At 40.7% G+C, this 14,774-nt stretch overlaps 1 non-coding gene and 1 pseudogene across 1 annotated transcript; both read left to right on the top strand.

Moving 5' to 3' along the window:
* The first annotated feature begins 10,357 nt into the window (after positions 1-10,357).
* LOC138090014 (U6 spliceosomal RNA) lies at positions 10,358-10,461 on the top strand. Its single transcript, XR_011145841.1, has one exon. It is a non-coding gene; the product is annotated as a U6 spliceosomal RNA (small nuclear RNA).
* Positions 10,462-11,090: 629 nt separating this feature from the next.
* LOC138089982 (cytochrome c oxidase subunit 7A2, mitochondrial pseudogene) lies at positions 11,091-11,342 on the top strand (annotated as a pseudogene).
* Positions 11,343-14,774: the final 3,432 nt, after the last annotated feature.

Here is a 14,774-nt window from a genome sequence, read left to right as displayed (position 1 = left end):
CCAGCGTTTCTCATGATGTACTCTGCATATAAGTTAAATAAGCAAGGTGACAATATACAGCCTTGACGTACTCCTTTCCCTATTTGGAACCAGTCTGTTGTTCCATGTCCAGTTCTAACTGTTGCTTCCTGACCTGCATATAGGTTTCTCAAGAGGCAGGTCAGGGGGCCTGGTATTCCCATCTCTTTCAGAATTTTCCACAGTTTCTTGTGATCCACACAGTCAAAGGCTTTGGCATAGTCAATAAAGCAGAAATAGATGTTTTTCTGGAACTCTCTTGCTTTTTCCATGATCCAGTGGATGTTGGCAATTTGATCTCTGGTTCCTCTGCCTTTTCTAAAACCAGCTTGAACATCAGGAAGTTCATGGTTCATGTACTGTTGAAGCCTGGTTTGGAGAATTTTGAGCGTTACTTCACTAGTGTGTGAGATGAGTGCAATTGTGCAGTAGTTTGAGCATTCTTTGGCATTGCCTTTCTTTGGGATTGGAATGAAAACTCAGATTTTCCAGTCCTGTGGCCACTGCTGAGTTTTCCAAATTTGTTGGCATATTGAGTGCAGCACTTTCACAGCATCATCTTTCAGGATTTGAAATAGCTCAACTGGAATTCCATCACCTCCACTACCTTTGTTCATAGTGATGCTTCCTAAGGCCCACTTGACTTCACTTTCCAGGATGTCTGGCTCTAGGTGAGTGATCACACCATCGTGATTATCTTGGTTGTGAAGATCTTTCGGGTACAGTTCTTCTGTATATTCTTGCCACCTCTTCTTAATATCTTCTGCTTCTGTTAGGCCCATATCATTTCTGTCCTTTATCAAGCCCATCTTTGCATGAAATGTTCCCTTGGTATCTCTAATTTTCTTGAAGAGATCTCTAGTATTTCCCATTCTGTTGTTTTCCTCTATTTCTTTGCATTGATCTCTGAGGAAGGCTTTCTTATCTCTCCTTGCTATTCTTTGGAACTCTGCATTCAGATGCTTATATCTTTCCTTTTCTCCTCTGCTTTTCGCTTCTCTTCTAACAGCTATTTGTAAGGCCTCCTCAGACAGACATTTTGCTTTTTTGCATTTCTTTTCCATGGGGAAGGTCTTGATCCCTGTCTCCTATACAATGTCATGAACCTCTGTCCATAGTTCATCAGGCACTCTATCTATCAGATCTAGTTCCTTAAATCTATTTCTCACTTCCGCTGTATAATCATAAGGGATTTGATTTAGGTCAAAATCAAATGGTGCAGAGGATGATTGCAGCCATGAAATTAAAAGACGCTTACTCCTTGGAAGGAAAATTATGACCAACCTAGATAGTATATTGAAAAGCAGAGATATTACTTTGTCAACAAAGGTCCATCTAGTCAAGGCTATGGTTTTTCCAATGGTCATGTATGGATGTGAAAATTGGACTGTGAAGAAAGCTGAGCACAGAAGAATTGATACTTTTGAACTGTGGTGTTGGAGAAGACTCGAGAGTCCCTTGGACTGCAGGGAGGTCCAACCAGTCCATCCTAAAGGAGATCAGTCCTGGGTGTTCATTGGAAAGACTGATGCTGAAGCTGAAATCCAATACTTTGGCCACCTCATGCAAAGAGTTGACTCAATGGAAAAGACTTCGATGCTGGGAGGGATTGGGGGCAGGAGGAGAAGGGGACGACAGAGGATGAGATGGCTGGATGGCATCACTGACTCGATGGACATGAGTTTGAGTGAACTCCTGGAGGTGGTGATGGACAAGGAGGCCTGACGTGTTGTGATTCATGGGATCGCAAAGAGTCTGACAGATCTGAGTGACTGAACTGAACTGAACTGAAAAACTAGTTTAGGATATCTCTGGTGGAATGCAGCAATTTACGAAAGCTGTTAAAATGTCTAAATACCCCAGCTTATCTGGATGCAAAAGGTGATGAGCCATGTAAGTTTGCTGGCGGCTTTTTTTTTTTTCTCTGATACTTAAATTTCCTTTATAAGTTTAGGAATATTCTTTCTCAGTCCTTACTATACATATAATTTGAACTCACTGATATTAAATCAGTCTGAAGATTCCCAGTGAAGGAAAGTTACACAGCTCAAAACCCCCCTCCACGTCCTCCCCACCATTCTATGCAAAACAAAGAACTCTCACAACAAAAGAAAAAAAATTTTACAGTACCTGGTGGCTCAGATGGTAAAGCGTCTGTATACAATGCAGGAGACCCGGGTTCCATCCCTGGGTCAGGAAGATCCTCTCCTGGAGAAGGAAATGGCAATCCACTCCAGTACTATTGCCTGAAAAATCCCATGGACAGAGGAGCCTGGTAGGCTACAGTCCATGGGGTTGCAAAGAGTCGGACACAACTGAGTGACTTCACTTACTTAAGGTTGATTACACCCAGCTCCCAGCTGGTCCCAGCCTCTGCCCAATCTTCAGAATTCCTTGCCCCAGCCATTTAAGAGATAACAACTCTGAACAACCCTGGAGAAGAACAGGCCCCCTTAAGACAGTAGATTTCCACATATATGCCTGTATAATGGAGAAGGAAATGGCAACCCACTCCAGTGTTCTTGCCTGGAAAATCCCATGGACAGAGGAGTCGGGTAGGCTGCAGTCCGTGGGGTCTCGAAGAGTCGGACACAACTGAGCGACTTCACTTTCACTTTTCACTTTCATGTATTGGAGAAGGAAATGGCAACCCACTCCAGTGTTCTTGCCTGGAGAATCCCTGGGATGGAGGAGCCTGGCGGGCTGCCATCTGTGGGGTTGCACAGAGTCGAACACGACTGAAGTGACTTAGCAGCAGCAGCAGCAGCCTGTAATATACTTACTCTTTTCTTGGATTAGTGCAGTAGCTCACTAATCTGACTGATGCCCCTTCTTGCCTCATTAAAGGTGATCTATTCCTGTAAAGTGCTGGTCTCCTTCTTTTTCCGAACCTCGTCTTCTCTAACTCCCTTACCCTACACCCAGGACCAAGAAACGGAACATTCCCAAGAAGATCCTCCAGAACAAAAAAATGTCTAAATAATAAACATGCTAAGCCTAGCCAGCATGAACCAATTACAGAAGCCTGTCTGAACTGTGATTTTTCTAAAAGTTTACACCAAGTTACTGTATTATTTTTCTTAAGAAAGAAGGTATTTAAGGAAAGGAAATTTCTGAAATATGTAAATGGATGTCAGAAAGATCAAATTTGGCAAGGTGTGTGTTTGAGTTTACTATTGCTGCTATAACAAATGACCATAAACTTGGTGATGTGAAACAGCACACATTTATTATTTTACAGTTCTGGTGGTCAGAAGTCCTAAATTCATGGGTCTCTCATTGGGGCTAAAGTCACAGAGTCACCGAGACTGTGTTCCTGCCTAAAAGCTCTAGAGGAGAATTTTTTCTTGTCTTTTCCAACTTCTAAAGGTTGCCCACATACCTTAGCTCACAGCCCCCTTTCATTTTCAAAGCCAGCAATGGCCAATTGACTCACATAGCATCACTCTGACAGTGACTCTTCTGCCTCCCTTTTCTTCATTTAAAATACTCTGTGATCATTACGTTGGGTGCACCTGAATAAGCTGGATTCTTTATTTTAAATTCAACCTATTAGCAATCTCAACTCCATTTTCAGACTCAATTTTCCTTTGCCCTGTAACTCAAGATTTGATCGCTGGCCCACCCACTCACCTCCCATTTGTGTGCCTGGTTCATAACAGGGGGTTGAGGACCCTGGACCTAACTTATTCACAGGTGTTTGAGGATTAGGATGTGGACATCTTTGAATGGGGTGCGCTATTCTGACTTCTGTAATGCCTTCCAATTATTCAATGGCTCTGGCTCACGGACTTAAGTATCTAGGCTCTTCAACAGGTATGGTCTTAGAATGGAGGTGATGCCTCAGAGTGATATAGCTTAATAGCCCTGGCTCCTACTGATTCTTATAACTAACAAAAAACCTTTGTAAAATGAATGCTTTGTGGTATTGAACTCTACCTTCTCCAGAATCTTATATATTGACTTCCCCCCACTGCCATTTTGGAGAAGTCTCTCAGAGCTATCTGAGATGCTGCCTCCCGGGCTGCAGTCCTCATTTTGTCCCCAGTAAAGCTTAACTTGCCACTCTCAAGTTGTACATCTTTTTTAGTCAACAGTTATTGCGACCACGAAGGGACCCAGAGTGGACTTCCTTCCTTCAACTGGACACCATGAGGAACCGGAGCTTTGGTACCAGCATCGGCCCCTTGTGCCCATTCTTGGGGAGTGCAGACGAATTTGGAGTATGACTCCTGCCTGGTGAAGTTCTGGTTTGGTTTGGTTTGAGTGTGCAGACATCTGGTACATACTGCTCGAGCTAATACGGGAATTGCTCATTCTAAGGTTCCACACTCCACCTGGGAACCCCTTGGAAAAACAGATTTTTTTTTTGACTGGTCAATCTATAGCTGTGACAAGAAAAATGGCCTAAAATATTAGATCTTTATTGACAATAGGATAGGAAAATGGACTAAAGTTCCCTTATGTCTAGGACTTCCTTCTGTAATTAACAGCCTGGGGCTGATCAAACTAAGACCCTCACTTCCCTAGAGGGACAATCCCTGCTGGGACCAATCTGCCCTTGTTATAAGGACCAACTTGAGCACTGTCTGGTCTAAATTCTGGCTATAAAACTATGATCAGAGAAAAATATTATTTTTGACAATGTGGTCACAATATTCTTTAGACTCCAGAGAAAGCTTGAAGAAAAAAATTATCTTTTTAAGAATTCTTGCCCTGAGGAAATAATTCCGCCTGGAATGCGGAAGACCCAGGTTTGACCCCTGGGTCGGGAAGATCCCCTAGAAAAGGAAATGGCAACCCGCTCCAGTACTCTTGCCTGGAGAATCCCATGGAGGGAGGAGCTGGTAGGCTACAGCCCATGGGGTCACAAAGAGTCGGACACGACTGAGCAACTTCACTTTCACTTTCACTTATTAAGTAGTCCTCCAGTAATAATTTGGCTTTTCACATGGATTTGCCTATAGAAACATAATGCTCTGAGTAGTGAACTAAAGTATTTGGTCAATTTGGCAATTATTATCCTCATAGATTAACAAATTTATACTGGCTTTTTAACATATGAATTTCTGTGTGTTTGGTTAATGTGTGTCCACACCTAAGAGATGGTCTAGACTTGGTAGAATGGCAGCTCAGGTTTCTGAATCTGTGAGAATAAAAGCCAGATTGTAAAACTCTGAAGAAATCCATCTGTCTCAGTAATCTTCCCAAATGATTGAAATCTGACTTTAATATATTTTTCAAACTCATACTCAGAATGGATCTCACAGTCTGGCTGTGGACTGAAAGGCTCTCCTAATTGCTCCCATCACATCCTTTACTCCTGGAACACTGGCTAATTTCCTTCAATGAATGAATCTTTTCATTCATTCTTTTTTCAAATTTGTGTGTTTTAATTAGACTCCTTTGATTGCTAATGTTCCTTTCAGAAATGTACAGTTCACTATACAAAGAAACGTGAATTGACAATAGAACCGTAACTAGAAAACTATGCAAGATTGAGGCATACTTCTTTTTTAATTATCTTTTTAAACTAGGTTTCATTTTAGACTTGCTTAAAAAGTTGAAATATAGGTGATTTACAATGTTATGTTAATTTCTGCTGTACAGCAGAGTGATTTAGTTATACATATACATCAGTTCAGTTCAGTTCAGTCGCTCAGTCGTGTCCAACTCCTTGCGACCCCATGAATCGCAGCACGCCAGGCCTCCCTGTCCATCACCAACTCCCGGAGTTCACTCAGACTCGCGTCCATCGAGTCAGTGATGCCATCCAGCCATCTCATCCTCTGTCGTCCCCTTCTCCTTCTGCCCCCAATGTCTCCAAGCATCAGAGTCTTTTCCAATGAGTCAACTCTTCACATGAGGTGGCCAAAGTACTGGAGCTTCAGCTTTCGCATCATTTCCTCCAAAGAAATCCCAGGGCATACCTTCTTTTTTAAAAAATACTTTTCCATTATGGTTTATTATAGGATACTGAATATATTTCCCTCTGCTATACAGTAGGATCATGTTGTTTATCCACTCTATATGTAATAGCTTACATCTGCTAACCCCAACCTCCTACTATATCTTCCTCCCCAGCTCCATCCCCCTTGGCAACAAGTCTGTGTCTATGTCTGTGAATCTGTTTCATAGATAGGTTCTTTTGTGTGATTTTAGATTCCACATATAAGTGATATCACATGGTATTTGTCTTTCTCTGACTTACTTCACTTAACATGATAATCTCTAGTTGCAACCATGTTGCTGCAGATATTTTATTCTTTTTATGGCTGAGTAGTACTCCGTTGTAAATATGGACCACATCTTCTTTCTCCATTCATCTGTTGATGGACATTAAGGTTGTTTCTGCATCTTGGCTATTGTGAATACTGCTGCTATGAACATAGGAGTGCCTGTATCTTTTTATAGTTTTGTCTGGATATATGCCAAGGAGTGAGCTGGGTCATATGGTAATTCTATTTTCAGTTTTCTGAGGAACCTCTATACTGTTTTCCATCGTGGCTTCACCAACTTACATTCCCACCAACAGTGTAGGAGGGTTCCCTTTTCTTCACACCCACTCCAGCATATTTTATTTGTAGACATTTTAATGATGGCCATTCTGACTGGTGTGAGGTGGTACTTCATTGCAGTAGTTTCTCTAATAATTTGCAAACTTGAGCATCTTTTCATGGAGGCTTACTTCTTTCTTATGTTTTCTTGTTTCCAGCTAGCCTGTGTAGTTCCCTCCATTTTCTGTCTACTTCATAGTCTCTGCTCACTGTAACTAATTTTTGTGCTCTTCAGCTTTTTTTTACATCGTGAACTTTGAACTTAGCTTCCACTCTATTTCATGCACCATTTCTATTCTGGTTTATTCATATACATAGAGGTAACACAAAAAACATATTTTTCAGGGTTTCCACACTATACAGCTAGGGGCAGTCCTGATTAGAATTACCATGACTGGCTAAGAGGATGATCCTTAACCTTGACTGTTTCAGAGTTTGCCTGTGGCGGGGATGGGCATCGGGAAGTGAAGTGAAGTGAAGTCGCTCAGTCATGTCCGACTCTTTGCAACTCCATGGACTGTAGCCTGTCAGGCTCCTCCATCCATGGGATTTTCCAGGCAAGAGTACTGGAGTGGATTGCCATTTCCCTCTCCAGGGGACTTTCCCGACCCAGGAAATGAACCGGGTCTCCCGAGTTGCAGGCAGACGCTTTACCGTGGGAGCCATCAAACATTGTATTTCTCAAGCTTCACTTCCAGACCAAAATATTCTATAGAACTAATGTACATATACATGTATTTATATGACTGTGTATATGTATTATGTATTATGTATGGAGAAGGCAGTGGCACCCCACTCCAGTACTCTTGCCTGGAAAATCCCATGGATGGAGGAGCCTGGTGGGCTGCAGTCCATGGGGTCACGAAGAGTCGGACACGACTGAGCGTCTTCACTTTCACTTTTCCCTTTCCTGCATTGGAGAAGGAAATGGCAACCCACTCCAGTGTTCTTGCCTGGAGAATCCCAGGGACGGGGGATCCTGGTGGGCTGCCATCTATGGGGTCACACAGAGTTGGACACGACTGAAGTGAGTTAGCAGTAGCAGATATGTATTTAAGTTTGAACAAGGAAAAACTGTGGAAGAATATGCACACAAAGTTATAATGGGATTAGTGAGACAGAACAAGGCTGCTGCTAAGATATGGATTCTTGGGCAAAAAATTTTGTGGGCTCTCTTTCTGTATTAACATTCTGAATAAAAAATGTACTCCACTGGAGACTGTAAAGTCAAAAACAAAAAGAACTGTAGAAACATTGTACTCTGGTTTGTACATCCGTTTTTCATAAGAATATAGGCTAATAATTCTGAATATGCTTTGCATGTATGCTGAGGTTGAACAAATAAGTAAATGGATAGTAGCTAATGGGAGCCAGATTTCTTACTATCAGATAAAGAAGTTACAGATAATCAACGGAGAACGGATAGACTGAACTCTATGGTAATGAATTAGAGTTAGAGATCAGAGAATTAACTCTGTTTAGCTCATTATATACACAAACAGATATAAAATAATCATAGATATGTTTGTACACAGGTGTTAGTATACATATATATATTTCCTAGTTCTACCTGCTGAGAGAAGCTAAGAGCAGTGACACCCCAATTGCAAGCAGGACACTCACACCAGATCTTAGTTTCCAAATACTGTTCTCCAATAAAAGGAACCCAGGATCCTTGGAGAAATAGCCAGTTATAAGGTTGGGCAGGGAAAATGCAAGATGATCCTAATTCATACTACCAGTAAGGAAGGAAGTGAGCAAAAATAAAAAAGAAGGAAGGAAATGTATCAAAAGGACACAGCAGTCAACTTGAAAAAGACCCCAGTAGCCTAAGGTGGAAAGGCTTGAGCAATAGCAACAACAAAATAGTGTACTATTGTAGCCCCAAAAATAAAATAAATATACCTGAATCCATATTGATACAAATATATGTTTGAATAAATAAATGGGTAAAAAGAGATAAATCCTCCTTACTGAAGAATTCCAAACAATACATGCACATACTTCCCACTATTCATAAGACGGAACTTTAGGGGTTGTTTTGACCTCATGGAATATTTGGCAATATCTGCAGACGTTTTTGCTTGTCACAACTATGAGGTGGGTGCTAAGGGCATCTATTAGGTAGAGGCCAGGTATGTTGTTAAATATCCTGCAATGCTGTATGTGCAACAACGCTGAATTATCCATCCCAAAGTGCCAGTAGTGCCAAGTCTGAGAAACTTCCGTCTGTGATATATATGGTGAGACGGGTGTGTTATGATTATGAGGACAAGGCAGTCAGGCTAAGAATGACAAAACTAAAAGACAGGGGAAAAAAACTGGTTCGTTGTGGAATTAACCCACCCTCAAAAAACTGCCTCCAGACTTCCTGTTATGTGGAAATAATGTCCCTTTATTGTTTAAACAACTTTCAGTTGCCATTTCTAATACCCACAGACAAGATCATCCTAACTGACAAGGAGAGAGAAGAAGGATTAGGACAAAATATGGTAAGCACATTCTATAAGCACAGAGTGTCCCAGGGCAAGAGGAAATGGCCAATCTGGTATTGACTCTCTGAAGTGTTATTTACTCTGGGAAGCTTTCCAAAATAAGTTCTGTTGTTGAAATTCTCAGCTAGACACTTCCATCACATTATACCACACTGATTTTCTTTGTTCTTCTCGGAAAATTGAATAAAAACTATTTGTGAGTTGAAATTAGGAAGCATAAATTATACATTTTATATATTCTTTGAGGAAACAGCCTCAAAACTTTTCAAAGACTTTAAAATGCTGAAAAGGGGGGAAATGGCATGATCTCTTTAAATTTTCAACTTAGAAAAATGGTTGGAACTGAACTTTGTTGTTATTCAGCTGCTAAGTCATGTTTGAATTTTTACAACCTCATGGACTTCAGCATGCCAGGCTTCCCTGTCCTTCACTATCTCCTGGAGTTTGCTCAGACTTATGTCCATTGAGTTGCTGATGCCATCCAATCATCTCATCCCCTGGAACTGAACTTGAAAAATGATTTTTGTGTTAATTATAAAACAATGGATAAATGGGGATAGGAAAAAATGGAGAAAGAAAAACATTACTGAATTTTACTTTTTTTTCTCTCTCTCTAATGTGATACAAGGGAGGAAATCATGGAATACAGAGCACAGTGAAAAACTTTAAATGATCTTATGGGAGCTATTTATTTAATAAGAGATGATTAAGGCAACACTGGGGGCAAGAGATTCAGGGATCCATGGCCAATAAGAGAAATGCCTTGTATAATTTGATCTAAAAGTTTTCCTTGTGATAAATCATAGTGGGAAAGAATATAAAATATATTTATATAAATAAATAAAAATATAAACAAATATTTTAAAAGAATATATATAGGTGTATGTATATAGGGCTTCCTTGGTGGCGCAGACAGTAAAGAATCTACCTGCAATGCAAGAGACCCAAGTTTGATACCTGAGTCAGAAAGATCCCCTGGAGAAGGGAATGGCTATGAACACCAGTATTCTTGTCTGGAGAATGCCATGGACAGAGGAACCTGGTGGGCTACAATCCATGGGGGTGCAAAAAGTCCGACACAACTGAGTGACTCACACACACATATATATACATGTATTGTTTTTGTTCAGTAGAAATTAACACAATATTGTAAAATACTTGAATTTGGTGAGTTCATACTCTAATGCTATCTCTCATTACACATTGTACATTTAATAATGATTAGAAACATTTTTAATATGAGCAGTCTTCTCAATGCACATTTTTTAATACAGAAATCCTCATTTAGTGCTTGCTTCAGCAGCATATATACTAAAATTGGAATGATAAAGAGATTAGCATGGCCCCTGTGCAAGGATAACATGAAAATTTGTGAATATTCACATTTTTAAAAAAAAATCCCATTCAACTGCTGGGTCATCAATTCATGATCTTCTATCTCATGAAATCAAATCCAGCTACCCAAAACTATAGTTAATAATAATTACATGTATATATTTTACTTAATCCTATTGACATGCCTATTAAGTGGTATTATTAGGCTCTTTTTATGGATAAGCAAATAGGCTGAAAAGTTAAACAACCAGCTCAGGTCTACAAATGTAGTATGGTGGAGCCAGAATGCAGCACCAGTCTGCGTGTCTGGAGTGGGTATGACTTCTGTATTATATAAATAGTGCCAAGAAGGGACAAACCAAGTACTTGTCAACACTGAACATATTAAGGACCAGCAAATATCACACTCCCACAGGCCCTCACACAGTACTGAACACTTTACTAATGATTCCTCAATAAATACTTATGATTAATTTTTAAATGTCCTTGTTGAAACAGAACTATACTGTTCATGAATAGTGGGCAGAGCACTGAATAGAACAATAGACCCAGTGTTAACAAGGGCTCTTCTATTAACTAACTATGTGGCCTTGGACAAATTACTTGTCGGAGGCTCAGCTTTAGACTCAGAATAATGGTTCTTGATGGTCAGTTATCACGGTTGGTGAGCAGTAGCTGAGCCAAGATGCTATGGAATCTTCTATCTCTCCATTAGATTACTAAGAGGACCATAAGTACTGCTTTACGCAGGCAGTTTGAAAATAAGCTTCCAGCAAAACAAAAGCTGTTTCAGGAGGATAATGGAATTCCAGTGCATCTGAAGGGTAGGATAGCTGTTGCCCTCCTATATACAACCACCAAGGTTCTTACAGTTGGTGAAACAGCAGATGCCATATATCAGCTGGCTGTGGTTTCATTTCCCAAAAAGCAGGACTGACTTCAGTTTATCTTCCCAGCAATCAGTTGGTTCAATTCCATTTAGCTCTGTGTGGACCAGTAAATCTGATACACAACTGAGTTCTTTTAGTCAGTATTTATTGACTTGTACTAACTGCCATCAATAAAGCAGTCTTTACCATGAAAAAAACAAGTCAGAATAACAATACCAGCTGGGCCTGCTTTCCAATGTTGGACAACATATGGAGGTGATCTTTGGAAAACATGATTTGTTGAACAAATGAAAGGCTTTACAGTCTCAAATTCTAAGCTCAAGAAGTCCATTTAACCTCTGCTATACTGACTGAATTGGTTATGGTGTAAACCTAGCTCAACAGCCCACCATAAGTCTGGCTGATAACTTCATCCTTTCATTGGATTCTACTTCTCTGAACCTATTCTTTGGCATTTATCATTTGATTTCATCTCTCTTTCACCCAAACCAATCAGTTTCCAAAGTAATTTTCTGGCACCAAAGAGAAGACAGTATGCTGCCCAGATCACAGGGGCAAACTGTTCCAAAGACCACAGGAAACTTCTGCCCCTTCTTCTTACCCCAGTTGCATTAATCATATTTAAAATTTTTCTGTATGACATTTTGACATCTTAAATAATCTTTGTGGCTGGGGAGAGACTGCTCCATCAGGGCTAATTCTTAGGGAGTGCAAAGGATCCAACAAGAAGTATGCCCTTGATATGTAAACTAATGAATCCAGAGCCGTCATACCTTTGCTATCTGGCCCATATTCCTGCACCTTAATCACCACAGGGTTAGGTGCCAGGCAATAAGGACCACCCCATCATAGGAACAGAATAAAGGGACAAAGTACAGCAATTCAATAAGTAATCCCACTAGGGAAACATAAGTAAAGAAAAAAGTATGGGATGGGACTTCCCTGGTGGTCCAGTGGCTAAGACTCTGAACTCCCAAAGCAGAAAGTCTAGGTTTGATCCCTGTTTAGGGAAGTAGATCTTACATAACATCACTAAGAGTTTGGATACTGCAACTAAACATTCCACATGCTGCAACTGAAGATCTATAATACGTGCTGGAACTAAGACTCAGCACAGCCAAATAGGTAAATAAGTAAATATTATTTTTGAAAAAGAAAAAAAATGTATGATAGACCCTCATAAGTTAAGGATCACTCAAGAAAGCACGTTTGCTTAACAAAACCATGCCAGGGAGCCATAAGTCATGACCCAAAGCAATAAAACAATGGCAGAGTGGGATGATTTGGGAGAATGGCATTGAAACATGTATAATATCATATAAGAAATGAATCACCAGTCTAGGTTCGATGCAGGATACAGGATGCTTGGGGTTGGTGCACTGGGATGACCCAGAGGGATGGCATGGGGAGGGAGGTGGGAGGGGGGTTCAGGATTGGGAATACGTGTACACCTGTGGTAGATTGATGTTGATGTATGGCAAAACCAATATAATATTGTAAAGTAAAATAATAATAATATAATAAAATAAAAAATAAAATACAAAGCAAATGAAGGAAATAAAAAATCCTCCAGGGAAATTCCCTGGTTGTCCCCTACTCCACGCTTTCACTGCCAAGGGCATGGATTCAGTCCCTGATCAGGGAGCTAGGAACCTGCAAGCCTGTGCCTCAGCCAGAAAAGAAAAAAAAAAAAAAAAAAAACAGTGGTGGAATGAGACCCATATCCTGCCCAGCAAGGGCAGTAAGTTAATGATTCCTAGGACATGCTCCTCTGCATACACTAAAAACGAAAATATAAGGAGGAGGTGACATTATATTGAAACCTGAGATGATTTACCATATTTTAGTATATGTCACCACGTTTTTGCTTATTTTGATTGTGCCATGACAATCCCATTTTGAACATGTAGGGACAAGAAAACTTCCCCATCTGATGTGGAGGGGGAACTAATGATAGAGCTTGACATCTACTTAAGAATGAGTAAGCTGGTCTTCTCCACCTCCTCACTTTTCCTTTGACTATAAAACTGTAGCCTACTAAGCTCTTGGGCAGCACTCCCTCACCTGCCTGCTTGTAAATCTCACATGCTTTCCTACACTACTAAACTTTTTCCTTACCTGTCACTGCCTCTTGCTGAATTCTTTCTGTGCCAACACAGAAAAGCCTATTCTCGGCTGCGTCCTGAAATGCTTTCTCCCATTTCAGCTATAGCCTAAAACTCAAGGACACTCTTCAAACTAGCCATTCCTAAATTGTTCATGCTGCCCGACCTTACCTTTCCCATAAGAACCCTAATAAAATGTCTGGCCTAAACATATTGCACACTCCTGCCTTTGCTTCATGATCAAAATCTGGTGTTTGTTCTGTGGCTGTGTGATGAGCTGTCCCTTCTGTTTCTAGGGGAATTGTGAGAAACATTAAACTTTTCTTGCAGTGGCACGGACCTCTCTGTGTTGTCACTCAGTCCCCTTTATAAATAAGACTTACGCACAGAACACAGACCAGCAGGTCTTTTCAAAGCTAAAGTAGCTTAAGAGGGAGAAGAGTACTGAGTATTATCAAACAACGACTTGCCCTTCAGGGCAAGCTTATCAGGATGTACTTATTTTATGATTCGAATTCATTTACTTGAGAGTCCCTTGGACTGCAAGGAGATCCAACCAGTCCATCCAAAAGGAGATCAGGCCTGGCTGTTCATTTGAAGGACTGAGGCTGAAGCTGAAACTCCAACACTTTGGCCACCTCATGCGAAGAGTTGACTCATTGGAAAAGACCCTGATGCTGGAGGGATTGGGGGCAGGAGGAGAAGGGGATGACAGAGGATGAGACGGCTGGATGGTATCACCGACTTGATGAACATGAGTTTGAGTGAACTCCGGGAGTTGGTGATGGACAGGGAGGCCTGGCGTGCTGCCATTCATGGGGTCGCAAGGAGTCGGACACGACTGAGCGACTGTACTGAACTGAACTGAATTCCTTTACTTGGCAGATCTTGATCTATGTTTAAAAAAAAAAACAGTGGATAGTTCACATGTGTGTGTTAGTTGCTCAGGTGTGTCCGACTCTGTGACCCCATGGACTGTAGGCTCCTCTGTCCATGGAATTCTCCAAGCAAGAATACTTGAGTGGGTAGCCATTCCCTTCTCCAGGAGATCTTCCAGACCCAGGGACTGAACCCTGGTTTCCTACATTGCAGCAGATTTTCTACTGTCTGAGCCACCAGGGAAGCCCCTAGTTCACATGAATTAAATTCAAAATATTTCTTTGTGAGAAGGGAAAATGAGACTTGGTGTAAATTAACCCTACCATTCTTTTTGTTTCTAATCATTGGACTGCTTGAATACTCATCTCCCTTTTTATTCACCTTATTTATTCTTTGTCTTCTTTGAGTTTTCCTTGAGACTAAAATGATAGATTTTGTTTAAAACTTAAAGACCGAGTTCTGTCTTCAGTATGGAAAATATACTGAACATCAGTC

This window comes from Capricornis sumatraensis, chromosome 13 (genome assembly GCF_032405125.1).
Source record: "Capricornis sumatraensis isolate serow.1 chromosome 13, serow.2, whole genome shotgun sequence".
NCBI lineage: Eukaryota > Metazoa > Chordata > Mammalia > Artiodactyla > Bovidae > Capricornis > Capricornis sumatraensis.
Note: the sequence above shows the minus strand (reverse complement) of the source record. Positions and strands in the feature narration are given on the sequence as shown.